This window comes from Streptopelia decaocto, assembly GCF_964273445.1.
Source record: "Streptopelia decaocto genome assembly, chromosome: 3".
NCBI lineage: Eukaryota > Metazoa > Chordata > Aves > Columbiformes > Columbidae > Streptopelia > Streptopelia decaocto.
Genome location: NC_138656.1, coordinates 30,305,154 through 30,331,896, shown reverse-complemented (window position 1 = coordinate 30,331,896; position 26,743 = coordinate 30,305,154). Strand labels below are relative to the sequence as shown.

At 43.9% G+C, this 26,743-nt stretch overlaps 1 long non-coding RNA gene across 1 annotated transcript; it reads left to right on the top strand.

Annotated features, from left to right (window-relative positions):
• The first annotated feature begins 3,909 nt into the window (after positions 1 to 3,909).
• Positions 3,910 to 19,788, top strand: LOC309437789. Its single transcript, XR_014183623.1, has 4 exons — positions 3,910 to 4,054; positions 12,690 to 12,850; positions 16,515 to 16,630; positions 18,082 to 19,788. It is a non-coding gene; the product is annotated as an uncharacterized lncRNA (long non-coding RNA).
• The last annotated feature ends 6,955 nt before the right edge of the window (positions 19,789 to 26,743 follow it).

Here is a 26,743-nt window from a genome sequence, read left to right as displayed (position 1 = left end):
AAAATGCAGCTCGCTGTGTGCAGGCATTCTGTAAAATACGTCTTGTTCCAGAGTATCAAGCAGATTCAAATTGACAATTACAAATTCTCATGAGAATATAAAGTGTTGCATCTTACATAAATTAAAACAAAAACAAAAACAAAAACAAACACCACAAAACTCCCATATCTGTTTCTGATATCACACACTGAATTATTTCTTAGTGGGCTACTGACCAATTCTACTTAGCAAGTTAATTTAAAAGTACTGTTTATTTATACCTTCCATTTGTCTCCATGGTGGGAGGTAATAGTTTCATTTTGACTGACTACCCTATACACCTTGTGTTGCAAAGGCATAATTATTTGAGATGATAAAATTCCTCTTCAAAAATTCCACTGAGTCCAACTTTAACAATCACACATCAAATGATTTACATATGCAAAAGTTTGCTTTTACTCAAGTTTAATTACAGAAATGATTTAAGTGGTAAGACCTCCCCAAGACCAATCTTTCCTAATAATATACAAAGTTTCTGCTCAGTATGTATGCACTATATATGTGTGTATATATATATATATATATATGTTTATGTAACATGTTAATGCAAAGCCCCATCTTCATTGTAAATATGACATTGAAATACTGCCAACAGCATACCAGCGTATGTGTATGGCAGTAGGCTGTGCAGTGAAGGCACTGCATTTGTAGCTGCCTCAGCTTTTCCTATAAATCTTAGGGGATATTCACTATATAAGTCTATATCTAGAAAAACTATGCAGGCTCTACCGCAGAGAGCAGAAGGAGCTTCATCTACAAAATGTATTTTACAGAGATTTCCATAGGGAAGGAAGCATCTAAATAGCTTAGTACCTCTGGAATCAAATATATGGCAATTCTGAGATTTTTCAAGCACTGCTGCCTGTTTCCTTATGAAAATGTAGCTGGATGGTGCCTGTGCCCATTTCTCAGACAAACAACTATTCTGTTGAGTGTTGCTGATTATCCAGATGAGATCCAAAAGAAGAGCTCCCGCTTTGCTGGGCTCTGCTATGCCACAGCCGGTGATGGACTCTTCTGGCTGTGATATCTTCTGTCTGTGGATCGATGCGGTTCCACTAAGCAAAAAGAAATACAATATTCATGGGGAGAAAGAGAGAAAGCAAGGAGCTATGTCTCTATTTCTCAATGATGCTAGCAGGCAAACAGTAATGCAGACACCTGGATTTTGGTCTGTACTCTCGTTTTCAATATGCCACACATGGCCCAGCAGCTAATAGAGAAATGGAAATCTCTCTTCAGATATCAGATCCCATATTTAGAAATTATCATCAAGTCCTGTTTCTGTGCCAAGCAGCTCCTGGCTAGCTGAAGAAGCTCTCTTGCTACTCCCACCTGTGGATCTTGTATTATGAAACAAGGTACAGATTTCTTTCATGGTCTCTTTAAATTAAAAAGCAATCTGCTGGGTCTTCAAGAAAGATTTTGGTAGGTCAAATGTAATTTTCCATGTAGGATTTGGCCAAGACACATAAACTACTGTTTGCAAAGTAGTGAAAGCTTTGGGGCCTTAAAATGACAATTAAGTAGTATCTATAAACCTCTATTTTTGTTTCAGATAAATATCTGTGCATGCTGCTGCTGCCATCCTTTTGCAGCATTGTTAAGCACTGTCTCCAAAATTTTACTGTTGCATCATCTCAACTCAGCTGCAACTGTAGATTAAATAAGAAGGAAAGCAAAGCTTCCTCTATGTTTTCTGCAGCTCGTATACTATAAGCATTACAAGGATAAAATAAATGTTGGGGGGGTGGAAGGGTGTGAGCAATAAGTACAGCTGTAAGCCTATTTTCTTTGTGCATTTTAATAGAGATCTCCCACTACGCTGAAGCCTGTATGCGGCTTAGTAACAGCTCTCTCTGCGTTGCCCTAGCCACGACTCGTCATTTGCTGCACATCCAGTACCGAAGGCTGGACCCTGCTTCATTACACAGCGTCTTAACCTTGGTTTGCCCTTCTCCCCGACAACAGCTGCTTTGTTTCCTTTCGCCAACAGTCAGACATCACAAATTCCTTCTCTCTAAAGCCATTAAAACAGAACCAGTACCACCCCAAGTGGTTTCAGAACTATCTGATTTAGATGCTGGAGTCTGCTGCAAGGCCAAAAATAACTCCCCATTTCTTTCTCCTTCATTGGTGAAAGTACGAGAGAAAGTGGCCAATGACAGACACACACATCCCCCATAGGCATCGGAGACAAATCTATTTCATGGCAGGAAAAAAAATAACGCTCTTGAAAAATGTTTCTTTGCTCAGGCCAATAGATACAGAACTGCTGCATGCAATTTTGCTGAACCGATGCTATCACTTGAATGGCTCATGGACTACATAAAATGCATTACATAATTATATTTTTAAACACTGTCCCCAGCTGTGCTGATGCACATAAAAGCTGTGTTTACAATGGACTCTGCACATGTAATTATTTTGTGGCACTAGCTCTGTGCGTTTCTTGATGGATGCTCCGTGGTGCATAAAATTGTAGCTTTTTATCACAGATTCTTGAATATATTCTTCGGCTGTTTCGGCTTTAAACACTCTGTTGTCCACGCATGGGTGAACAGGACTGATGCCTGGAAGGGCTAAATTATAGCATCCGAGGGAACACCTTGAAGTCCTCTGGGAGCAGCAGAGGGGGAAGATGATGAGTGTTAAAGTCAAGGCACCTGGGTCACGGGAAGCCCTGAGCAGCAGTGCTGGCTGCTCCTGCATGAGAAGTTTGCTGCGCTGTTCCTCGGGCTGGAGCAATGTCTTCACTTCTCTTTGCCCTGCACATGTTCATCTCAGACTAATTAACACTGTGTGGAGACAGCAGCTTCACAGCACAGGGAGGCTGGGCATTGCCTTGTGCCTGTGTGGGAGCGAAGGGGCTGGGGGCTGCTGGTGCAGAGTTGAACAGAACACAGCCCAGGTTGTCAGGATCAAAGAGCAGCTTTGATTTATTTTCCATTCCATTTGTGTACAGCGAGCAAGCTCCCAGCATTTCACTGTGAGCTCTCCCTTGTCTGTTCTCCATCCAGTTGTGGAATACCTAACATTTCTTTATGCAAGCACAGTAGTTGATGTGTAGGACGCAGTGAAGGGGACAGTGGGATATTTATCTTAGAACTGTTCCAGTACTCTTGAGTATTAATATCACTGTGAAAACTGAGATGCTGGGAGGATTGGTATATAACACAGTCCGAGAGTTTTGCCTGCCAAGCAATAACACTTGGAAATAAAGACAAAAAGTAATACAGTAACCTGAACAACAGCTTCAAAATGATGGAAAAGCATCATCACAGGTAGCTACCTTTTTTTTTTATTTTTATTGTGGCTGCAAAGAACTGGCAGACTTTTATTGTCAATAAGCAAAACAGTTTGGCATTTTACTTCTCATCCCTGAGACTCCACAAAGGAAATGAGGATTTTGTTGTGAGCCAGTTTTCAGTGGCAGGTGTTTGGTTGGAAGTCAGGTCTGCTTTCTGGTAGTACGTAGCTTGAATTCCTTTGTTATCATTCCTTGCCCTTTTCAGTCCTCTGTTTGGTCATGGAAGCTGGAAGCCTACGCTTCCCAAAGGACAGTTGCACCGTGTAAAGTAGTAATTGGTCTGATGCCAATACTGACCGAATTATTTCACAGCAAATGGTCCGTCTATTGGTAAACTGAGTTTTCCACCCTCACATGAATCTAGTCTTCTCCCATCATGGAAACTGTTCAGCTATGAATGTCCTTAGCATTCCCTCTGTTTGGCATGTGAAGTTTACATACCAGCTTCTGGGCTGTTGATGCATTTTGCACCAAAGGGTCAGGCGATGGAAGAACAAGCTTTGCAGTGGAAAAAATGTGGAACTGCAGAAGTTTATTGTATGCTCATTTGAATAGTCTGCCTTTCAGATAAACTGCATCCCTACGAGTATACTGGTACTTGAAAAAGAGTCCTTGGATAACCTGCACAGAAGCTGAACCACCAGAGGTGCTACTTCAGAAAAGCAGATGAAGGTATCAGACTCGGTGCAGCGAAACACTTCTGGGGTAAGCACCCCCTTGTATTGTTCATATATGTGTCCATACTGTTTCTGGATCACAAGTCTTTGTTATTTTATTACAGATAACATGGCTTGTATATATGAAAAAAATGTACATTTTTAATTGGGTAAGACCTACTTCTCACTCAAAGGGCTTATTTCCTTCTGCTCCCTTACTCTAAAGAGCCTTGCTGAGAGTCTATCAGCCGTCTAGGACAAAATATGTTTTGCAAATATGTGACCAGCTTACACAAATCAGCATAATTCCATATGCTTTGATAGAGCTACAACTTAAGCCATTGAAGGATCTAACTCCTTAGCATTTTATGTATAATAGATAAACTCCAAAATTTGTCATCAGAGAAGAAATATTTCTAGGGATAACATGCTTGCATCATTACTCTCCCGTGTTATTTGCCATACCTTGCTGCAGCCACTTGTGCAAGACCTTTGTGTTTATCTTTTTGGTACCTGGAGATAGGAGCTGCCTGTCTTTTTCAAAATGTTAGTGTTGCCTACACACAAGAGTAAGAATCCACACTGAAGTTAGTGCAAAGTTTGTAGTTCAAGAGGAACAAACCAATTCTCTTACGACCACTGTTTGAACGCTGACCTTTGCTTTATTGTGTCTCTAAGTCACCAGAAGCTTCTCTTTCCAAAAGCAAAACAATGCTTTGAGAAGTTCAGTGTAAATGATGTCATGACTATAGGGGTTGAGGTGTGATCTTTGTTGCAGTAAGTCCCTCTTGCAAATGTCTGATAAAACCAGAAAGAACCTGGAACTTATTTTACAGATTTTTTGAGAACTATAATTCTATTCTTGCTATGTTATTATCTGTGATAAGCTTTTTCGTTTTTAATTCCATAAAGATCTATCACTATATTATCTGAGCAGCTAAGTACTCAGATTATGTAAGTTGAACATAATAGGATGTCTGTAAAACTTTGCTGCTTACAGCCTTGGAAATTTCTACATTGCTCTTCTACAGTGACTCAGCTGCAGATCTCCCATATGATCTAGGAGAATGCGTGGTGGGGTGGGATTTCCATCCTTTGAAGGAGTGTAGCATGGTCCTCAGGTTACAACCTCAGCTGCAGCCTTGCTCTCCTCCCGCATCCCCTGGACTTCTCTGGGAAATCTAACTGTTGATCCGCAGATGCTCGCTGTAGTTCCTGTTACGTATTTCAGTCCTGTCCTTCCAGGAATGTTTACTCTGTTTTCAAAGCAATCCACCTTTCGATTTGCACAGCAGGAAAATTTGCGTATTGCGCCAGATAGCAACCTCAACATGTACTTTCGCAGTCTGTTTCTTCTAAAGGATATTTTTGGCCCATAAGTGATGTTTCAAGAATAATTCTACCAGTACTATTTTTATGATATGTATAGCTTCATGGTGCATAACTAACCATATGGCCAAGCACAGTACATGAAGCTACATGGCAAGGTTTACTGCCCAGCAGGAATGAGAAGCATGTATTTTGGATAGATCTGTATTGAAGAACAAAAAGCATTCAACTTCAAAGGTATAGGACCTTTATTTCTTCTCTTGATTTTGAATGAGGTTCAGCATCATCTCCCTTGGAAACTCACTGCAATAATGTGGGCTCAGAGCAGCTGTTTTTACTTTGCCTTGCTGATGACAGGAGATAAAATGCAGAGGAGTAAATTCTGCCATTCCACCTGGCTGCTACAGGTTGCACCACACAACTACTGGTAGGTCTCTGAGAAGCGTTACTGATAGCTAGATTTTATTTGGGGAAGGGTAAGAGCTCATGAAACAGTATGGCTCAAGGAATGACTAATGAAAGCTTTATGATGAAATTCATGTCTAAGCCATGTCAACTGTGATGGAAAATTATCATTGGGATGCTGTTTGACAGTCTAGGGTGAGTGAGCAGATGCCCTGAGTCCAGCTTGTTGTAGAGATGTGTCTTCAATGTAAAATCCACTAACTCCATTTGTATCAATTAATGTCAGTGGGGAAAACCACAAATGGTGATGTGGCATGGTGGTGAGCTCTTACCCCTCAAGTGGCTTCTCCCATTTAGAGCTGGGCCATTCGATGAGGCAGATGATATTGCTGTTACTTTGTGTTTTTCTCTTCTGTAGATAAATCATTCCAGTCAGATGTATATACACAGCTGTGTTTTGTGTGTTCATGCAGAAATGCAGACTCTCCAGTTCTCTCAGGAACAGTCCCAGCTACTCAACTTGGACTACATTATCAATACAGGCATCATAATATTTAGGTGGGCTTCCTATGCAAATGTCATGGGGAGTCCTCTGTGTGACTGTAATATTCAACTCTACCAAAATATCCTTCTTTAGCTCCTTGATCCAGGTCCCTGGCGTTTACAATGCTTCATGGGTATCTTTGCTTTTTTTGTGACACCAGCAGCTCCTGTATAATCCCAGATTATTAGTTACACACTTAAGTCAATGTGGAGGTTTCATGTGGTGTATTGACTCGGTAGCACTCAGTAAAATTACCTGCTGCCTCCGTATGCCAATGATCACATCCCACTTTCTGTAAAGCAATGTCAAATTTCCCCATTTCTGCCATAAAGCATTATTTCCCCTGAAGAACAAACTCCACCTTTTGGGCAGTGTTGCAAACGAGGCAAGACGTGCTCAAGGTGAAGAGGGTGCAAAAGGGATGTTTGTCGGTTTTGCTCTGGGCAGTCAGGAGGCAAGGTGGGAATTGGGCAAATCAGAGATTTAGCCCTGGCTCCAATAGCGATTTTCTGGGTGGCCTTTTGTAAGCTCTCTCATGTTTCCACCTCATTTTGCCCAAACCTAAGATGGAGTTCAAAATCATCACTTCTCTAACACCTCCCCCCTCCCCACACACATGGAGTTGTGAGAAGGTTTAATGTTTATCTCAGAGGCTTTGAACAGTATCATACATCCAGGGAATGTATATGGGCATTCGGACCCCAGAATGAGCTTTATAAAATCATCAGTAAAGGAAATGGCATTTATATTAATCATAAATTTGGGATTGGAACAGAATACATGGTTAACAAACCTGCAAAACAAGCTTCGTTCCATTGGCTTGAGCTGCTTTATAGTTCTATTTGTGTACATGGAAGTGATGTTCAGTCTTTAAATGAGTCACAGGACTAGAAGAACAAAAATATTTGGTGGTAACATATAGCAGCAAAACAATTACTCTTTTCTTTCTGACAAGCATGATAACCTGAATAGCAAGTTAGAGCTAGAGGTCTAAGCTGGTAGTTTTTTTCCATGTATCAGGGATATTCGATCTGCTTGCAAGACAGGGAAACAGAACTGAAATGTCATAACAGTAAAAAGACAACACTAGATCAAACAATAAAATCAAGCACGCCCATTAGGATACAAGTATTTACACTCATGAAGGCTCTCCTGGTCAGTGAGTCCATGCAGTATTCTCACACAGTGCAGCCTTGTCTAGCAGCTTTCTGTACCTTTATCCAGAGGAGACTCCTTTCCACCCTGCTTGCTGCATTGCACCACTGATTTAGTGAAGACATCATCCTCATAAGGATGCTCTTCTAACTCACCTCTGAAATCTGCTTGCTTTTCTCCTCTGACAATTGGGTTTAAATGTGCTGCAGCAAAGTACTCATCCTTAGCAGTTGTATGGCTTTTTAAGTGATAAACTGCATTAGCAAATTCCTTATTAGATAATCTATCAAATGAGGTCATACATAATTTTAGCAGTCTCATCTTGATTTATAGCATGATCGCAGCAAATTACGCATACACAAACCAGCATGCAGACTGTCAAAGTCAGGTATTTTAACGCTGCTAAAAAAGCTATTTCCAGGTCAGCCCAGTGGCCTACTGGTAGCACTCTGCATCTCCATAGCTCGCCCAGTTTGAATGACAGCCCTCAAGCTCACCCCTTACTTTTTATTAGGACTGACGGGAGTTCAAGGTGGCAGTTTAGATCCTTGCTTTGTCCCTCCTAAAAATAATCTTTAAGGGTGTTTATTCTGACAGGTTTTCCATACTCCCCTTAGGTAGGGGCATAGGCTCCCAGAAGGGGTAAGCTGAGGTATGGGGAAACTGGGGCTGCAGGGTGCTGATCTGCTCCCTGCCTCCCTTCTGGGTTCCCAAGGGAATGAACAGCGAGTTGGAGTGAATCATCAGGCAGCGTTGCCCACGACTGTCACAGCGTCTGCTTCCCGGTCCAGGCAGCTCAGGCTGGGAGAGACTCGGTCGCCTGCACCCACAGGCACGGGAGGAGGCAGCGCTCCATCTCCTACGGCCATCTGCATTGGGAAGCTGTGCCACCTGCCTCCCCACAAGCAGAAGTGATGAAATGCAGGGGAAATGGGAGGGAGCTTCAGGAACAAACACTGATATTTTGAACTGCACTTTGCTACTGCTGTTGCACTTCTGCCCACTGCAACCTGCATCTAGACCCTGCGCTGCAAGTAAGGGGGACACATGATTCCAGAAGGGACATGATTCCTATCTAGTCTTGCCTTCTCCTTCACTTGCTCTCACCTCACATTGGTATTTTTAGGGTGTGAAGGGGTCATCTGTATGTCTCTGAATTCAAGTTGTGTCTCTCCCACTGGACTTAAGACCAAACCCTGCCCATGAAGGACAAAGCAGGATGGAATAAGATGTGTTCCTAAGCATCTCAGGTATCTACCCCTAAACTGTAAAACAAAAATTAATGAAAATTGGAATAAAAATTACCCCACGTGATATAAGATTGTAGAGGCTTAACTGTCACCGCATGCAAACTTCTTGAAATGCTTAATACAAAGGCCTGCACGTTGTCTTTGCAAGAATATTCCTGGAGTGAGAGGCTGGAAGAAATCAAAGTCATTTATCAAAATGAGTAAGCAAAGGGCATGCTTGCAGTGGATGGCACTGATGTTTTGCACACCCTACAGTAATTTTGCCTAATCCTACTGAATGAGTTTTCCGTGCATATATACATATGTATGCCTATCTGTCATGAGTAAAATCTATTGTATCCTCAGTTGACAAACTGTGTGCAGTAGATTGCAGCAGGGCTTGAGGAAAGAAACTTATGATCCAGACTAGGAGTAGGGCGAAAGACTTCCCTTCAGAGCCCATCAGCTGAAATAGCAACTGCACCTCCTCCCCACAGTGGTACCAACACCAGTCTGGGGTCCCTCTCATCTACCCTCCTTTATCCCTGTCAGGAGTGGCTGAAGATGCAGCAGAGAGGACGATGAGGAGGGGTTTGTTTCTTTGGGGCACAAATAGAGGGTGAAAAGTGGGTGAGGGAAGGAGCGCCTGGGTTTTGCCAGCCCTGCAGTGAGGCCATGCCACAGGATGGAGATGGGTGAGTGGGCAGGACTGGCAAGCTTGCTGCAGAAGGGGTGAAATGACCCCCATGTGCCTGAGGATGTGTGCTGAGGAAGGGCGGGGGGCTCTGCAGACACTCCTGCAGACCCTGCGGTGCTGCCATGCAAACAGCAGCCTCTCACCCGGGTCTGCACTGCAAGGGCAGATTACTCAGCCCCTGCTGAGCAGCACTGACCCGCACTGTACCTGAAGCAGGGCAGAAAGTTCGCCAAAGGTCCTGCCTGCTCTCCTCGCTGCTCTGTCCCCCAGACAGGGACCCCCAGGTGGGCAAGGGAGGGGACACAGCCCTATCTCCCCACTTTGACTCTGTGGGGGCCTCTCAGGGAACAGCTGTCCCACCCCCTGGGCTCCATGGGGTGGTGGGGGCCCCCCAGCAGCAAGCAGCCCCAGGTTGGCCCCTCCTCTAGACCTGCCTCTGCAGAGGTGTTTGCAGCCATTGGCACGGGCGCTGCAGAGCCGGTTGCCTGGCAGCACAAACGCGTCCTCTTCCCCATGACAAACATCATCTCCATCGACCCAGACCACCTCCCGTTTCAAATGTCTGCCCAAGCCAGAGAGCCCAGCAAGGGAAAACACGAGTTGAGCAAGCCCCGTTTCATTATTTGGGTGATGCAGGGACTCTTGCACTAAGCTGCTGCCCCACAGGTGAATTCATCCAGCACCGTAAATGCAATGCCGTTGTGCTTGGCAGTTCAGCTCGAATTACCACCTAAGAGAACAAGCCTCCTTAAAGAAACATATGCTAATTGGAATGCATGAATATTTAGCTTTCTGCAAAACTGTCAGAGCAAAAGTAATTGTGAAGCTATGCCCAAGGTCTGCCTTCTTGTGCCTGGGTCTTCAGTTCCTGCTGAAAGCATGTTAATGTGTTTGATGTGCTGAAAGAAGGCAAAGCGTTGTATCTGACAGCACAGAGCTGCTCTGGGTCTCTGTGGCTCCTAAAGCGTGTGCAGCATGTTCATCTGCTCCCAGCTTGGCACTCAGCCTCCGAACATGCTGCTGCACCCAGCCGCTGTGCTGTAGTAACTCAGCTGCTGAATACTGCAGCCATTACAGGATTATGAATTTGAGAGACACAAAAAATACCAACTTCAGATGTCCATCTTTCTGAAAAGAAATAAAACCCTTGAGTCAGGCACCTTACCCACCAGCAGCCTACTGAAGAGAGCTGTCTTCTGCAGGGAGGTGGAGGACAGGAGGATGCCTGATGAGTGCAGCAAGGGCGAGGGAATGGAAGGAGAAGACTAACTACTGTGGCCTATCAGTCATTTTCTCAGTCTACTTTGAAACAGAAGATTTGTCCCAAGGAAGCTCAAGCAACATGAAAGCAGGCACACCAGGTGCAGAGGCAGCTCTCTGCTGACTGCGACTGCTTGACATGATGTGGGAATGGCATCATGCCATCAAGGAGCTGCAGCTCCATTCTCTGCAACATCAGCATCAGCCCTCCCCACCTCGGGTGATGACGATGTTTCCAGGGAGCCACAGCTGGGCTAAAAGAAGAGGGACAGATAGCGGTTACAGGGAGGCACATGGCACAGGAAAGTGCAGCTTGTCTGCTTTCAGGTGGAGAAGGAAATCTCTGGTGGGTGCTGCACGAGAGGAGCTGTGGCCCAGTGGGCAGGGGTATAGCTGTTGCAGTGGGGAGTAGGGTGGGGAGGAAGGGCTGCTATTTAATTGCCAGCCCTGGTTCCATCAGCAAATACAAGGACGAGCTGTCACTGGTGTGGAAGGTAGCAGATGGCCTAATTGTGAGATTCTCCCTTGCAAGAGCAAAATAATATACTGTTTTTAACATCTTTGCCTAGAGCCGAGTGCTAGCTTCAGATACTACCAAATACTGTACAGAGGCACATTGTGCCAGAAATGTGCTCTAGTGATAATCAGGATAAAACTGTGCTTGAAGTGACATTTAAAAAATAATTATTATGGCCCATTGCTGTTAGTCACACATCCCAAAAGCTGATCTGGCTAATAGAGCTTTCCAAAGCATCTTCTACTCAACATATCATCTGGAAATTATGCCATCATTGTGTCGCTGTGTCTCACCTTGTAACCACCAGGACACTGTCTATGTATGCATACCATTTTTCCTCTCTTCTCGGGGGAAAATAATTCTGTCTTCTCATTTTTCTCATGCTGCTTCAGCTGGTTTCCTGCAGATTCTTGTCTCAGCCATTTGCTGGGGATCACAGGCCTCACTTTCCCCAGAGACGGCTATGAAGCATCACCATCTCATCTTTCCTTGTGTGAAGCCCCCGGCGGCAGCAGCAGCAGCAACACCACAAAGGTCTGAGCTGCCCCATAACAGCAAAACAAACACCAGGCCTAGCAGGCAGACAGCAAAGCTCGCCTGAGTCACGCTAATATCAGGTGCTTGAAACTTTATATTGAAGGTGCAGGGTCGCTACTGGTGAGTCGTTATGGCAGGTGCATTTTGTCAGCTCCAGCTCTGACCTGAAAACAGGGGAGAGGGCAGAGCCTCTCTCAGCTGGGCCAGGGAAAACTCTGGTAAGGACTTCTGTGGGAGATAGTTTTTGACTAACCTGTAGATCTGCTTATTATTACTTATCAGTAAGTGCAAAACCCAGGCCAAGGATCAGCTTGTTCTGGAATCAAGTGAATGCTCCATATCAGGATAACAGCCCTTTTCATGTTGATTTTTTTGCAGGTTGCTGGATATACTTTTAAGGAGTTTGCCTGCTGAGTATACTGTGTGCTGTCTCTTCCCGCTAGTCCTTTAAACTTCATTATGTTGAGGATTTTTTTGTAAATAAAAGAGATTTAATGCATTTTCTATACGTTTTATCTCCTAAAGTATTAGGATGTATTGCATCTTCTTTAAATCTACCTTTCCCTCACTGTTCATCTTCAAGACTCTTAACCATGTCATAGATGCCAATGCTGCAGCAGTCTGTCCTCCCTCCTCTCCTTTTACTTTCTTGCCCCCATTTTGCTCACAAGTTTGTTGCTAAAAATCCCACAGCTGTGACACACCAGCCTATCTCTCTCAAATCCCACTGATTTCATTTCTCTCTCAGCTTCCAATTAAATCTCCCTACCTTCCCCTTCAAGGCCTTCTGTAATGTTACTTAGACCTCATTCCTCCCACTCTTCCTCCTGCCTGTACTCCCCCAGTCATTCCTCCTTTTGCTCATTTAATCTCATTTTTTGATGGTTCAATCTTGGTTTTTTTCTTCACACTCCTCTGACACCTCAATCCATCTCACACTTTCTATTAGTCAAACATTTTTCCCTCTCATTCTGTGAACCTGACCTTAAATCCTGTTTTCTTCTTTGCTAGCGATAACACCCCGTGTGCACTCACGTGCAGTTTCCGGAGCTGTTGTCGCATGTGGTTTTCCTCGAGTGCATGTTCTTCACACCAGGAATTTGTGGTTCTCCTATAGTGCACATCGCATAGATACAAACACACAAGAGGCTTTTGAAGAGCAGCGGTCACTGGTAAGTAACCATCCATTATTAATCCTGTTGCTTATACGATATACAGAAAACTCTAAACCTTTCCTAGCTGGGTAGTAAGAGGAATATTTTCTATGTTAATGTGAAGGCACGTTTTGGACATTCTAGCTAGGTAAATGCATTAAAATGCATGTTGTTTAAACTTATGGCAGCTTAAACTTCCTGTAGGCAGCAAAACAATTTGAGGAACATAGATAAGAAGCAGGCTATTAGAAGAGGTTTTGGGTCTCACTTTGCTATATTGCCTTGCACTACGACATCATCGCTGGCTGCGTTCAAGTTGCCTTTAACATCTTTCCATTCCTGCACGTGACAAACAATAGAGACTAGTTCCCATACAGCAGAGGAAATATAGCAGCAAGTGTCTCGTGTCCATTTCTCAACTGTCATCGAATAGCTTTTATTCATGGCATAGCACAAGTGTCAGCCAACTGGCAAAGGCAGCCTATATTAAAAATGTTGGGGATTATTCATGTCAACAGACACAAGGGAGCTTTACTCAGTCAGTGGATCTGCACTAGCAGTGGTATGAAAATGCAGCAGGTTCTGTAGAGCAATCTCAGATCTGAATAACTTCAGAAGGAGGCCAGCAGCTGACTGTCACTTCTAAGTACAATTAAAAAGATGCACCTAGTGCAGTTAGGCAAGAACTTGGAATAGGTGAGAGGTTTAACAGTGTGGATAGATAGAAAAAGCTATACCATAAGGATGTTGTGTAGAAAGACTAAAATGATTTTTTTTTTTTAAATGCTCAGATTGGAGATGGTCTGCAGGTTGTGAGCTGGTGGTGGCTTCTCAAGTTTGCTTCTAATTACATAATTAGCTGATAGGTCCTTGGCCTGTTTGACTGCAGGCATTTACTGCACTGTTTGGAATTACTTCCATTGGCAAGGTGATTTGTCTTTTATGGACAAGTTGTGATTTAGAAATGGATTAATTCTTTCTCCTTTTAAAAGATTAAAAAAAAATCCTTGATTAACTAAGAATACCTTTTATTAAATTTGTGAGAACATTAATAGAAAAAAAAAAATAAGATGAACACAAGAGGTAAAATTGCTCACCTTAAAAACTTTAGGTAGAGGTGGAAAATGATGCAGGTTTCAGATGTCTCAGGTTAATTGTTAAGGGCAATTCCTTGACCAGTTATTTCACTCCCACTGTCTTTGCAGAAGTGTATTATACTCTGTCATCTTGCATTTTTAATTGTTGCTTTTAAAACATATGGCCTGCTTCTTTTCCCCCTCAATTATTTTCGACTAGTTTAATTCTCTGATCTTGGCGATGTTGTGTGGATATGAAATCAAGAGCAATTTAAGTGGAAAATAAAAAATTATGACACTTGCAAGTTATCATGAATAAGGTGACCTGATCTGCTCTGACACAGATCTATGTTCCACTTATGCTCTGGAAAACTCTGGGTACTATATTTTCGTCAAAACCTAATTTCTGTACAACTGTGTGATGCAGAAGGAACCCAACCAGCAAACCCCTCAGATGTATCCCATGGCATCTCCATGACAACATATAGATGCACAGTGTGCTATATGCTTCGTTATCAAAAGACTAGCTGCTCCCAGATTTTTCCCACGTCGAGCTGAAAGGCAGAGCGACCCACAGGGTGAGCTGGCTGCAGGGGATGGTGCTGGGATTTAAATGTGGAAACCGCAGTTTGTGAGTCATGCAGGGTAAAGCAGAGGCAGGTGGAGCAGCCTCTCTCAGGAGGTGAGCCTGGCACACCAGCTTCCCTTGCTGGGCTGCTGGTCAGGAAAAGGAATGGGCACTGGCAGGTCTCCAACGTGTCTGAAAAGTCACGCGGAGGACCTTTGCAGGGTTCTCAAAGTCTTCCTGAAAGGCCGTTAGTGTGACTTACCAGCAGAGCGAGATAAGAACGGAAGGTAATTTGGGTTAATGAGTTATCCTGAGAGGTGCTGGTTTGTTGTTGGTTTTTTGTTGTTTTGTTGTTTTTTTTTTCTTTTCCTGCACACACAGCAGGAAGGGAGAGCGAACCTCCTCTCTCCTCAGTGGAGAACTCTGAACTCTGCAGCAAGGTGCAACATGTTCACTCTCCACTCCCTGGCAGCGTGTAGGAAACATGCACCCAAGGATTTTCCCAGATGGATGATCCATTCCTCGCTGGCAAAGGATAAGACAAGGACGAACAAAAAGAACCTGTCACTGACCCTGTGTGTGCGTGTGTGTCTGTCATTATCTTCCCTTTGGTAGTACCCAGTGTTTACTGCATTGGATTTCACAGCTACCTAAGTTTCATGTTCAACCAAACAATAAATGTTGCCATATCGTTTACTTGCTTCCTGGAGCAATTAGGAGCAGGATCTTGGGTCAATGAGCAGTCCCCTGGGGTCAGGAGATTGGCTGTTTCCTTTGGGCTGCCCTGCAGAGGGACTGACCCTGTACAGCCGCAAACGCCATGCTGGCTCTGCCTTAGGCGCTGGCACTGCAGTGCACCAGCTCCCTGAAACTGGAGTTTCAGAAGTGTTGTAAAGATGTACCGTCTGGGATAGCTGAACAGCGATAGATTCAGTAAATCCCCCCCTCCTGGCTTTCTTCCTAACCTGCCCTTTCCTCAGCTCCTTCCCCCAGCGCCGGTGTGGTTTACACCACTTCATTGAAGGGTGAGCAGGCCCTCGCCTTGGTGGCGGCGGCTCCAGCAGAGCAGCTGAAGTGCTGTAATTTCATACTCCAGCTGACGGTGCAGGAACTTGTTCCTCTGCCTGTCCCCCAGCGTGGACACGGCCCTGGCAGGCGCTCTCAGCGTAGTCGGTGGAGCTGAGTTAGTGTTTGCAGTGGTCAGGAAACAGACGTACTATAAACAAGGCTCTGCGTGTGTCACCGCCCGAGTAGAGGTTGGCCTTTTTATACTTGTTCCTGACTTCTAGACTGGTGAAGTCCTCTTCTGCACTCCTACACCCCTCTAAGTAAGGCGCCTCAGGCACCTTACCTCCACGCTCTGCTGCTCAGCTTTCCTTTCTGAGAAATGGAGATAACAATGTTGACCTTCTTGGTAGAGCACATTCTCATTTTTTTTATGAGACATGCTACATAAAAGCTGATTGTTAGGTTTTGTTCAGCTATAAAAAGTCCTCAGCTTAACAGTGAGGCATGCTGTGTTATCAGCCATAAAAAAAACCCTTACACTGATCTTTAGCATTTAGGGACAGACCTTTGTTCTGCTTAATTACTTATAATCTTTGGAGTGGTGTGGCCTGGGTTTGGCTTTTTTTTTTTTTTGCTTGTGTGTGTATGTATTGTGTACATAGGGTTGACTTCTGCCTCTACTGGGGCCAAAGATCACTTGGTTTAGCTTATACAGATGTCAGTTGGCATCAGCCGAGTAACTGGCCTGTGATCTGTTATTCAGCATATTTCCTCTGAAATACAAGGGAAATTGGTTTGCCAACAGACAAGAAACATAGCAAGAAACCATTGAACCAAAAAGGACAAAAAGAAGGACTGTGATCCCCAAGAAATAATCTGCCTTTCCTTCAGCATACAGTCTATGAATGTTTTATGCTGACAGCCAGAGCTTGTTCATTTGTTGCAGACAGTGTTTTCGTTTACCATAATAAGACATACTTCCCTCTGTGTAGCCTCTGAAGAAGAAATGAAATTCCTTTTTTGTCCACAGGGCAGCTGAAAGCTTTGTCTCCAGCCTGGACAGCACAGTGCAAGGATGACAGAGTTGAGGAGTGCCCAAGTTCACAGCAGATGGCATCTGGGCACAAAGGAACCCTGGAGTCTTTGGTAGGTTCTTATTCAACAGCATTTCCACTGCCGTGTCTAGCTACACATCAGGAAGATGTAGACAGACAAAAAGCCATCCGAGATAACACTAGTTCAAAGTCAAGGTAATAGCAGGAGCAGCAAAGTCAACCCTGAAACAGTTCCCAATGGCCTAATACCTCTTGTTCTGAAAAGCAGTGTTTGGAAATGACAGCAGGCTGTACGAAGTGTGGGGAGCCCCTGGCGCTGGGCTGGATGATACTGGAGCCTTGGCTCTGCAGATACAGTCTCGGGTAGCAGCAGCAGGGGTGGGACAGCACGTAAAACAATGATCATTGAGTTTAGAGTGTTTCAGAAAGGATTCAGTATATCCTGCAGGCTTGGGCTGATGTTCTTGATGGATGCCAGCCATTCAGGTGAGAAAAGAATAATTAGCCATTCTTCCAGATACAGTTAACTGACCAAATTGAAGCTGGGCAGGCTCCCCATAAGGCTCTTCAGGAATCTGAACGAAGCAGTGAGATTAGTCTGGGGGCTAATCTACCCATTAAGGAAGAGATCAACGTGAAGGCAGCAATTTCTTTGAGGGCATTGAAGAGAGACAGAAACAGGACAGAGCCAAGAACGCTCAGGTGTAGCTGGAGGAGCGCCCAGCAGTGTGACCCCAGACAAAAGGCAAGGGAGGGATTTTGGGTACTGTGCTTTCAAGCAAAAGACATTTGAAATTGTAAACACAACTCCTTGCTTCTTGTTTGGCCTTTGTTTTAAAAGTTCAAGGGCAAAAGGCTTTGCGCATTCCGTGTTAATCGAGAGCACTGATATAAAGAATTACCCAGCTTCATCAGCATCCTCATCACAAGGGAATCAACCCAAAATAACCACCATCCTAAACTGATACAGGCTGAAAATAATAATGGTCTATATATTTCTTAAGAAAAAGTTATTTTTATTTTAAAGACTTTGGTGATAAATACACGCAAAAGTTGAAGGCAGAAGAGTTGGATAGACTATTATTCTCCAATTAATTCCATTTTTAAGCCTTACTTAAGGAATGCTAATTTTAAATGAGATGTTCTTCTGATCATTTCTACAATTGAGGGGATGTAAATTCACATTTGTAATGAATGCTTTTTAAATATTTGATTGCAGTAATCCAAATGATCCTGTTTAATATCAAGGACAGAGCTGGTACCTATTTTTTGAAAACTGCTTTTTGCAGCATACTCCATACAGTTAAAATTTTTGGAGAACTGTTTTAGAAGACACAACTCTTTGGTAGGAGACTCCTGGTGGCTGGAACAGGCTCCTCCTGCAGGCAGAGTGCTGGAAGGCCACAGAGCTAAAAATCACACATTCCAGGTTCTTCATATTTTGCTCTAATAATATTTTACTGCATTGTTCTAACCTCAAGCATCACCTGTTCAGACTTCAAAGAATAAGTTGTGCTCATTTTACCTGTCTCTTCTTTTTAGCTTGCACCTTACCCTGTTGTCAGAGGTGGCAGAATAAGAGCTGAAGAATAAGACCGGTTCCCACACTTCCATCCAGTTGTGCCTTCTCCAGCCTGAAAACAATCTTCTGTAGCCCCACAAGGTACATTTGATTGGCTTCCTATCCTCAAGCACAGGAGTTTAAAACCCCACAGCCTTTGGAAAGTGAAATGAAAACTGCAGTTCTCATGACTGTATATATGAAAATCCTGGGAAGAGAGTTTTGGAGGGCTTTTGACCAATGCAATTTGATGTGATAAAAATCCTTAGAACAATTTAGCTTTTGTATGGTAATTCCAGGCACTGAGAGTCAGTGAGAACATATAAGAAATGCTATTTGTTTCAATGTGTAATATGAATAATCATCATTATCCACATTACAGAATAGGGAAGAAGACAAAAAGCTGGTATTGTAGATAGGTTGGTAATAATGGACTGTTCATAACAGGAATACTTTTATTTGTTCCACACAGGAATATGTCAATATTCCAGTTGAGCAGAGTTCTAGGTCATATCTGGTTTTCTTAAGATTTATAAAGACATCAAGAATCAGATTTGCAGAAAAGCAGTGAAGCTGAGTGCAGTGCAGATGAGACTTGATGCTGTTCTCTGTGACATCTTCAGGCATCCTGAGCTGAAAGTTACAGCTAGCCAGGTGTCACCTGGAAATACAGGGCAACTGTATACCTGCTGCCTTTATCCACTGCGGTGCTTTATCATTAATTGTCATTATTATGCTGCCTGCAGTTCATAGATACTGAAAGAATTTTAAGAGCAACATAATCAGAATAGTACTGGGAGCCAAACATTTCACCTCTAACAGAGACTTGCTTCATGGCTTCAGACAGAATATCCACTCTCCCTTCATTTTCTCTGTAAACGAGGGCTAGGATTTGTGTTCAGTGGGATGTTATGAGATTAACTTTTTCTCATATGCATAAACTGTTTTTAAGGTGGAAAGTTCCAAGTCTTATTTCATGACAGCCTTGCAACTACAGTACAAAGGGAGCGGACCCCGTCTCTCCTCGGAAAGGGACAAACAGCTTGGAACTCAGCAAGCACTCTATCCAGCTAGAACAAATACAATTTTGCAGTTCATTGATTTCCATTTATAATGCCAAGTGTTATTTGATTTATTTTTTAAATATCTACATGCCACAACATTAACTTCCTTTTTTTCCCTTTTAAATGAAGTGTCACTGGCACGTGGTCCTCATTAGCCTAGAGATATTTTGGATAAGTTAGGACAAAGGCTCAGCAGTCAAAGAAAAGAAGGCCATTTAGGACAGTGTTGGTGATGCAGTCCCCAGCTCTGCTCTCTTTCTGTGAGAGAATTTAGAATTTTGGGGCATACTAAACTACTATACAGCTGCATGGACTGTTGTCCTGGTTCTGGCTGAGACAGAGTTAATTTTCTTCCTAGTAGTTGGTATAGTGCTGCATTTTAGATTTAAAATGAGAAGAGAATTGATAACACACTGATGTTTTAGTTGCTGCTAAGTAGTGTTTACACTAAGTCAAGGACTTTTCAGCTTCTCATGTTCTGCCAGCAAGAATGCTGGGGTGCACAAGAAACTGGGAGGGGGCACAGCCAGGACAGATGACCCAAACTGGCCAAAGGGATATTCTATACCATATGATGTCACACTCAGTATATCAACTAGAGAGAAGTTAGCTGGGGGGCCACTGCTTAGGAACTGGCTGTGCAGTCATTTGGCAGGTGGTGAGCAATTATATTGTGCATCACTTGTTTTGTATATTATTATTATGATTTTATTTAAATTATTAAACTGTTCTTATCTCAACCCATGGGTTTTCTCACTTTATTCTTTGGAGTCTCTCCTCCATCCCACTATTGGAGAGGGAGTGAGTGAGTGGCTGTGTGGTACTTAGTTGCCAGCCAGGGTTGTGTAGGGGAGGGTCCAACACATACATAGTTAGGGACAGAGTTAAACATCTGGATCTTAGTTGTTTTTTATTGAGTCTGAATCAATAATGGTAGCAAATATGTGAATGTTACTTGGGACACATTCTGTCATCCAGCGTGATTCTCCCTGCACTCCCCTAGCACTGTGTGGTGCCCGGCACAACACTGCAAGGCATCAAGCCAGAACCATGCTCCTGTTGAAAGGCTGATGCTGGGAGTGGATCCTGACATGGGGGCCTCTCCATGGAGTCTGGTTTTGGGACGTTTCACCAACTGGACATGCACCCTTCCAGCTTCCCTTTACCTGATACATGGGTCACTGTCACTGACAGTGGCCATGATTAAACAGCGGCTGCTGCTACTAAATGAGTGGAGGAGTCTGAGGCAGATTGGCACAGGTACCATTGTCTCACCTAGAGAAAGTGGGCTATTGGTGCCACCAGAGGCACTGGGAGAGGTGGGTATGGCTGGGGAAGGTGGAAGGAGAGAGAGGGAGTAGCTGCTCTCCAGAGGAACCATGCACTGATACTCTCTAAACTGTTAGAAGAAGCAAAGTTGATGCTGACAATAGAAAGTATGCACAATACCTAGGAGCTGCAAAGAGAATTTGACCTATCAATGATTAAATATGGGGAAACTTGCTTTGTCATTGCTCACACCGACTGGTGCTTATGGGTAAAGGGAAGATCAGGTTGTCAGGCTGTCAGCTTCTATGAGCCCTAACTTCTCCCTGAACGGGAGATGGCCCTTTTCCCAACAATGGCCCCAGCTCTTTCCGTTACAGCCAGTCAAGTCCAATGACATCAAATATTAATCTGGCACAGAACTTGGGCTGTCCGAGTACATTTTATAACCAACAGCATATCAAATCCTTTGGACTTGATGACAATCGCTCCTTTGTTGTCACATCAGTCAGTCACTTTAACCCAGATTCTTGGTCAATTCAAAGGAAATAAAAACGGTGCTTCAGAGAACTGACTGCTGCAAAAGTACTTAAAAAAAAAAGGAACAGAAGGAAGGCAGGGCTGAAAATCATCACAAAAGATCTCACCATAAAATCAGGAGAAGGCACAAGGAGCCTTAGATGACCTTGCAGCAAGAGGCTGTGCTGCTGTTTTGTGAACAGTTTCTCTGTAGGGGCAGACCTTGGACCATCCCGAATCTGTCTTTGGGCTCACAGTTAGTTTAGAGCCTTGGGCCTGATCTGTTTGAATAGCAGCATTTATGTTCTTTTTATAACAGAATTTCTGTCTGTATAACAGAAATTTCTAGCGCTATGACAGCAGATGAACTTCAGAAATCAGGTTTTCCAGGTGGAGCATAAAAAGGCAGGTCCAAGGCACCAGACCCTTCCAGTTGTTGTTCCCTGACCACAGTCCCCTGTGATCTGGCAGGCAGATGCCACCGTCAGAGGGACTCTGTGTCAGGCAGCTCCTGCCTACCTGTTCTCTAGCATCCAGAACTGGCATGATGCTTTGATCCCCTCAGTTCAAGAAGGACAGGGAACTGCTGGAGAGAGTCCAGCGCAGGGCAAAGATGATGGAGTGGAGCATCTCCCTTATGAAGAAAGGCTGAGGGAGCTGGGGCTCTTTAGCTTGGAGAAGAGGAGACTGAGGGGTGACCTTATTAATGTTTACAGATATATAAAGGGTGAGTGTCAGGAGGATGGAGCCAGGCTCTTCTCGGTGACAACCAATGATAGGACAAGGGGTAATGGGTACAAACTGGAACACAAAAGGTTCCACTTCAATTTGAGAAGAAACTTCTTCTCAATCAGGGTGACAGAGCACTGGAACAGGCTGCCCAGGGAGGTTGTGGAGTCTCCTTCTCTGGAGACATTCAAAAGCCACCTGGACACATTCCTGTGTAACCTCATCTGGGTGTTCCTGCTCCAGCAGGGGGATTGGACTAGATGATCTTTCGAGGTCCCTTCCAATCCCTGACATTCTGTGATTCTGCAATCCACCTCTGACTTTGCCTGTTGAGTGTGCAAGGAAAAAACAGCTCTTAAGATGGTTAGCAGAGGGCTGAGCATACGAGCATAGCACATAAATGAAACCACTCCAATTAGTTGGGGGGAAAAATTGAAAAAAATGAGAATAATTTTGCTCTTTTCTGTACAAGACTAAAGCCAGTGACAGAAAATTATAGCTTGACCCTAAATTATTCAAAGGAAGCAAAGAAATAAAATATAAGCTAAAGGATTATTCTTCCTAATAATTTGAACCAAAAGTCAAAGCACATTAACATATGAGGACTGGAAGATCCAGAGAAATAGCTGGGAGGAAATAGCATGCCCATGGTCTTGGAGGAAAATGTAGGAACTCAATTCAGTAATATACCTGGTGTGGTTCAAGAACGGGAAACTTTCTATGCTGCTTTGGCACTACTCTGGACCTTATCGTGTGGAATAGATGGCTCAAGGAACAGGTAAGGAATTAAAAGAGGCTTTTTTAAATGTTCAGGGGGATTCTGCTGTGGAGTTTTTTTCAGAAGGTGTTTCTGAGTGGGCTGAAGTGGGAGAAAGTTTTGGAAACCCAGTGTGACTGTTCTGATTTGCAGAGTCACCTATTAAATGATGCTTAGAGGCATAAGCTACCCCAGCTATGGAAAATAGAGAGCTTCAAGGTGTTTTCTTTAAGAGATTGGCATGCATGCTTTTGGGTGTCTCCCCAGTCCTTGGAAACCTGGTAAGAACCCGTGATATTTCCGAAGTTGAGTACAAGTATCCAAGTCTACGCTTTTTATTTTTAAGAACAAAAAATCAGCAAGTAAAGAAAAAAATAGACTCCAATATGTTGCTTAAGGTTGTGTCAGAGAATTTGTGACGTCACGCAAAAAGCTACTTCTGTGGCAATGGGAGTGCAAAGTCCAAATGTGTTGCTAAAGCTTAGAAGTAATTACTGCCTGGAAGGCTTGAAAATCTTGTGTCTGTTCTAGTCAGTGTTCCAACACACGCGTGTGTGCGCACACTCATGGGCCTTCTTAGCTGCCTGTTGGCTTTGGGGCAGCTTCAGCTGAGAGGACAAAGGCAAAATGAGCACAGGGATGGGAAGACCCTCTCAGTCCTTGATGATTTCATTACAGGAGTTTGCAGTATAGTAGTCAAGGCAGCAGTTATTCTGCAAATGGAGAGCTCTGGTCTAGTGCTGTCAGTCTCACACCCACTGTTCGTGAACACCTACATTCCCTTTAAAAATAAAATTGTAAGAGCTCTGAATACAAATGTGCGAAGGTTTTACTATTTAAAGGGACCTTCTGGAGAAACTATGTCAAATATGTAGCTCTTTCTAAAACGCCGGTGGCACCCAGGATCACTCGTTCTGCAACCGCTGCTTTCTGCAGCCAGTTGTCAGTCGCTGGATGAAGCTCACACCCTGCGCAGGGCTGCCCCTTCTCCCACCCCCCGCCACACTCTGCTTCGCTACTGCTTGAGCAAAAGCACTTCCCAAAGCTGGGAAAGGACTGGAAATCGCCTGGGTTTCCAGCTGGCAACCTGAGTGGTTGCTGGGAGTGATTAAAGCCGGCGGCCTGGGGATGAGTGGCGGGAGGTGCAAGAGGCATCCTCGCTGCCTCCCAGCGATGCTCCCGAAAGGGAGAAGCAGCTGGAGGGAGAGCGCTGGCGGCAAATACCACCCACCCTGGCAGCACAGCTTTCTGAAGCTCTGCCAGCTTCAGACAAGCACAGTTGCAAAGTATCCCCCGTCGTGAGGGTCGTGGAGGTGCAAGGGGAGCGGAGGGAGGGCGGGATGATGGAGGATGCCAGCGCAGGCGCTATGCCGGGTCTGCAGTGCCCCGCTGGAGGTTTGACTGCTCCTCTGCTTGCTGTATGCTGGCCAGTTTTAGTGGGCATTTTCACAGTTCTCATCTTCCTGAAGAACTGAGATGCCTTCTGCTTAGGCGTTACAGTTATTTAAAGGGGGAAAGCAGGGTGTTTGAACAGGAATGAGGGCATCAGTGCCTGATATCCCCTTTGCCAGGTAAGCCGATAGCATGAATGGGAAGTTCATCCAGCCGCAAGGCATTAAATATTTCTGCTCTGACTTACGCCAGCTCCGAGCTATTGTCAGAAGAACCATTAGCTGCTTACATCAAGACATTAAGCCAAATCCTGGCTCCAGTGAGGTCAGTCAAATAAAAGTCAAATTGATTTCAGCTGCAACAGAAATTAGTCTCCTTGACAGTGGTCAAGAGGGAGGAGATAGGTGGCAGTTTGCTAGCACCTAACAGACAAGTGTAAGTTAAATTCACCCAATTTTGGGGACGTATTGAAATTCTGTGTATACAGCACTGTGCCATGGGATTTGTGGCACTCAGAGACCCTGTGTTGGTAGCTACCGAAAGGGATTTCCAAACTTTCCAGCAAATACAGATGATTATTTTAGGAATGGAGGGACACGGACATCCTGGCCCCAGCTGTGTAGGACTGAGAGCGTCTAGTCTATCTCATATCGCTTAGCGCTGATATTCTGTTCATTTAATTACTCTACCAGACAGAAGTATTAAATGGCGTTTCAGAATTCTTTATTACAATATATGCTTTCCAGTAATTACCTCGCTCATTCTCTGATAGTAGTGGGGGAAAAAACCCTCCCCCCGTGTATTCCCTGCCTGTAAGACTACACACCTCTTAGAAATGGATTTTGTTCTTTATCCTTTTTTCTTTGTTTGTTTCCAGTTGCATTTACATCAGTCTCAAGAAGAACGTGCAAATCTCTGTGAGTGCTCTTCAATGCACATTTACATTTTCCCCTTGCTTTGAAGGAAACACACAGGGACTACATTTTTTTTTCTATTTGCTTTCTATTTCTCTGTAATTTTGCATTGTGACCACTTTTTAAACTTATTATTTTCAGACTTCCTCTATTCTGTATAAGTATGAAGTAAGTTATATTTTGTTCTATCCCGGACCTAAATGTTACATTCATCTGAACTGTTTCTTAGATTACATAAGAAAATCTACAGTTCAGAGTAATGTCTGCTCTCCTGTGGCAATTCAAGACTTAGATTTATTATAAACACTAATAGTAAATACTGCATCAATTTTTGGAGAATGATCCAATCTGCTTGTATTTCCTGATCTTTCCTTTCATTCCTTTATTATTATATGCTTTCGGTCTCTTCATTATTTCCATATGAAACAGCCTCAGTCAAAGCTATTGCAATGAATAACGTCCATTGCAAAATGTCAGCATTTTGGTCACAGCAGATAACCAGGAGCTGGTAACTCCCTGCGTACAGTAGTACTCATTAAGGACAAGTAATAAGTTCTGCAGTCTTTTTAAGTGAAAAGCAGTAAAGACCAAACATCACAGAAAAAAGGCAGCTTAGTAAATATGATTTCTGCCCTTTTAGCCAATAAGCTTGATCCCATTTTTTATTTCTGCACAGCCATAAAATTTTGCTTTCAGTATAGCTAAAGCATATTAGAAACCAACTTAGCTTCTCTCCTGTGGACTGTGCTTATGATGTCTTTTGTCAAAAAACTTGGCGGGGGGAGCTTTCATGTTTTCAGTATTGAGGCTGCTTTATTGAAGTACAAATCTGAGCCCCTTCATCAAGGCAGAAAGCTCTGCTGGTTCTGCTGCATTTCCACGGCTTGGTACAGGGCTGGATGCACTTAACTGAGAGGTGTGAAGGAGGATCCTGGAAGAGATGGAAGCTAAATATATTCTTCTACAAGATTTCTGCCATTCCTCACTCCACCCCCAGATCTCAGAGACTACAATGGCTTATGCAGGGCTTTACATATGCATCGAATGGTGGAGGGAGAATTCCCACAGATAAAGAGCTTTAGCCCAGTACCAATGCAGCACACGGCCTGAAGTGGTGCTGGGGTGGGTTTTGAGGGAAAGCACTCCCATCATCACTTCCAAGGAGAGGTCCTACACAATTATCTTTAGGAAAGGACCCCTGGTTGGAAGGAGACTCTTCCCTGCACCATTGATATAGGCACCTGGATAAGCTGGAGAGGGGATGCAATTTCATCTCAAAATGCTGCACTTAGTCCTCCCTTTTCCTTAGCTCTAAGGGGCTTCCCAGCTGGGGGAGTTTTTGTTTTGAACCATCTTTGACACCCAGCTATCTGTAGGCACCACATGGCTTACAAGTCTCAAGTGCCATGGCTAGTCCTCCCGAGGCCAGGTGCCTGATGACATGCTTCCAAGCTTCTACCAGGGCATTGTCTTCTTTACATTTAAGGAGCCCGACTCCATAAAAGCACAAAAGAGCAAACCAGAGTTTCCTCTCATTTGCCCCTGATTTTGTGCTTATGTAATTCCACTAATTTCATTTGCACGAGAACAGAAACAGATCCCTAGTCTCTTGGTAGAATGGATTTTGCAGGGCTACGATCCAAACCAGAAGGCCAAGCATGAGTCTGCTTCACATGCACAAACCACCACAGCACAAGTGGCATACAAACTGGTTATTTTATTCCCACTCTACGTTTTTATGCACGTTTATGTACATTGTATGTGATGGGATGCGGGCAGAAGAGAACAACAGCTGAGCAGCCCTCCCTCTCCCACACATGAAAGTTGTCTAGCTGACTGGTTTTATCTCCAGGTACACAAAAGGAAATTAAACCATTAGAAGGGATACCTCAGAGCTGTGAACTCCAAGAGGAAGAAGTTACTAGCAGTTTGACAGGTTTGTAAATGAATTACTTATTTATGTAGCTCAATAGTTTTAATATTAATCACAGATGAAAGACAC